General features: G+C 42.6%; 1 pseudogene; it reads right to left on the bottom strand.

Annotated features, from left to right (window-relative positions):
- Positions 1–1,546: 1,546 nt before the first annotated feature.
- On the bottom strand, positions 1,547–2,864 carry LOC108303859 (annotated as a pseudogene).
- Between the last annotated feature and the right edge of the window lie 238 nt (positions 2,865–3,102).

Consider the following 3,102-nt stretch of genomic DNA (forward strand, 5'->3'; position numbering starts at 1 on the left):
CTATGGAAAACAGTGTGGAGGTTCCTTAAAGAACTAAAAGTAGAACTACCATTTGATCCAGCAATCCCACTACTGGGTATCTACCCAGAAAAAAAAGAAGTCATTATTCAAAAAAGATACTTACACATGCATGTTTATAGCAGCACAATTCACAATTGCAAAATTGTGGAACCAATCCAAATGTCCATCAACCAGTGAGTGAATAAAGAAACTGTGCCATATATATATATATATATATATATATATATATATATATGATGGAATACTATACAGCCATAAAAAGGGATGAATTAACAGCATTTGCAGTGACCTGAATGAGATTGGAGACTATTATTCTAAGAGAAGTAACTCAGGAATGGAAAACGAAACATCAAATGTTCTCACTGATATGTGGGAGCTATGCTGTGAGGACACAAAGTCATGAATGATACAATGGACTTTGGGGACTTGGTGGGAAGAGTGGGAAGAAGTTAAGGGATAAAAGACTATAAATATGGTGCAGTGTATACTGCTCAGGTGATGGGTGCACCAAATTCTCACAAGTCACCACTAAAAACTTACTCATGTAACCAAATACCACCTGTACCCCCAATAACTTATGGAAAAATAAAAAAACAAAAAATAATTCTTCTAAAAAAAACTCTCATGTACCCCATAAATATATATAACTACTCTGAACCCACAAAAAATTTAAAACTTCTAAAAACTAATGCATCAGTCCTGGAACACAGCTTCCTAGAAACATATTGGTTCTGTTATGGCCAAATACCCCATGCATATTAAGTCTCCAGATTCATCCTTATTTCCAGCTACATATAGAAAATGATCTTTTCTATTACACTGATCAGAAACAAATCTCCATTATTATGCTCTCAAAAACCTCAATATTCTCAACAGCAAAATAAGATAACAAATCTACCTTACAGGGTTGTTGCAGAGGTGAGTTCTGATTATTGTGGATATATTCTGTAAACTTTCAATTACTACATAGTTGTTAGTTGTTATTAACTGTATCAGATCTCTGGAGTTTAATGTATACTTAATGATACATAAGACTAAATTGCAAAATGATTTTCATCTGATTTTACTACAACTCATAAAAAATAGTAAATGACTAACACATTAACCCAAAGAAATATAATTTTTTTTAAGGTGTGCGCTTTTATTCAACTGGTCTCAAGTCAGTGTACAGGTAAGCCCCTGGCTGCCTCCACCCACTCCCAGGGAGACCAAAAGCCTTCATATATCTCAAGCTGGGGGACAAAAAAGCAGTAGCCATGAAGGCTGATCATTTAAAATAAAATGAAATTTAAAAATATTAAGGCGAAGTTTTTTTTATTGCATTACATAATTTACACGAAAGCAATGGTATCACCTCCCCTATATGAACTTGGGAGAGGACTGGGCCATTCTCCTTGGAGAGAAGCGGGGTGGCTTTTAGGAGGGCAAGGGACTTCCTGTGACAATGCAGCTCATGATATTTGGAGTGACTATTTAAAAAAAGAATAATAATGATATACAATAAAAGTCCTCGGCCACATTGTAGAATTTTGGGGGATGCTTGCTCCAACCGACTGCTGTCACCTTTACCATTCCAGTTTTTAAATCCTGAGTCAAGCCAAAAAAAAAAAACAAAAACAAAACAAAAAATCAGATAAAGCCATGCTAATCTCATCTTGTTTTCTGCGAAAGTTAGGTTTTGTCAAGAAAGAGTGTAACACAACTAAGTAACAGTCCACCTAGAAGCATTTGGACGATGGAGGGCCAGACTCAGCATACTCCTGCTTGCTGATCCACAACTGCTGGAAGGTGGACAGAGAGGCCAGGATGGAGCTGCCGATCCACACAGAGTGTTTGCCCTTGGGAGGAGCAATGATCTGATCGTCATCGCACTGGGCACCAGGGTGGTGATCTCATTCTGTATCCTGTCAGCGATGCCAGGGTACATGGTGGTGCTGCCAGACAGCACTGTGTTGGCGTACAGCTCTTTGTGGTTGTCCAGGTCACGCTCCATGATGGAGTTGAAGGTAGTTTCCTGGATGCCACAGGATTCCATTCCCAGGAAGGAAGGCTGGAAGAGCAACTCGGGGCAGCAGAACTGCTTGTTGCCAATGGTGATGAGCTGGGCTTTGGGCAGTTCGTAGTCCTTCTCCAGGGAGGAACTGGAGGCCACCATGGCCATCTCCTGCTCGAAGTCCAAGGTGACATAGCACAGCTTCTCCTTCATGTCACACATGATCTCCCGCTCGGCCAAGGTGGTGAAGCTTAGGCCACACTGCGTGAGGATCTTCATGAGGTAGTCAATCAGGTCTTGGCCAGCCAGATCCAGATGCACGATGGCATAGGGGAGGGCATCCCCTCATAGATGGGCACAGAGTGGGTGACCCGCGTCACCAGAGTCCATCACAATGCCAGTAGTATGGCCAGAGGCATACAAGGACAGCACAGCCTGGATGGCCACATACATGGGTGAGTTGTTGAAGGTCTCAAACATAACCTGGGTCATCTTCTCGCAGTTGGCCTTGGGGTTCAGGAGGGCCTCAGTCAGCAGCATGGGGTGCTCCTTGGGAGCCACATCCAGCCCATTGTAAAAGGTATGGTGCCAGATCTTCTCCAGGTTGGCCCAGTTGGTGACAATGCCATGCTCGATGGGATACTTCAGGGCGAGGATGCCTCTCTTGCTCTGGGCCTCGTCACCCACATAAGAGTCCTTCTGACCCATGCTCACCACCTTATGTCCTGGTGCCTGGAGTGCCCCACGATGGATGGGAAGACAGCCCAGGGGGCATCATCGCCTATGAAGCCGGCCTTGCACATGCCAGAGTCTTTGTCAACGAGGAGTGCAGCGATATATCATCATTCATGGTAAGCTGGTGGCAGGTGTGGATCAGCTACAGAGCAGCAAGAGCAAGGTTCTATGCTTGCCGGGGCGGATGCAGTCTCAGCCAGAAATATATGATATTTTAACAGACAAAATTTGTATTCTGATGAGCTGGCTGAAAAAATTCATAAAATTGTACATATTCAATGTATCACCTACATAAATACAAACAGAAATTCTAACCCTTTCATTGCAAATAATGGAATAAAGAAAACTAGGCT

This window comes from Cebus imitator, unplaced genomic scaffold (genome assembly GCF_001604975.1).
Source record: "Cebus imitator isolate Cc_AM_T3 unplaced genomic scaffold, Cebus_imitator-1.0 Scaffold51, whole genome shotgun sequence".
NCBI classification, from domain to species: domain Eukaryota; kingdom Metazoa; phylum Chordata; class Mammalia; order Primates; family Cebidae; genus Cebus; species Cebus imitator.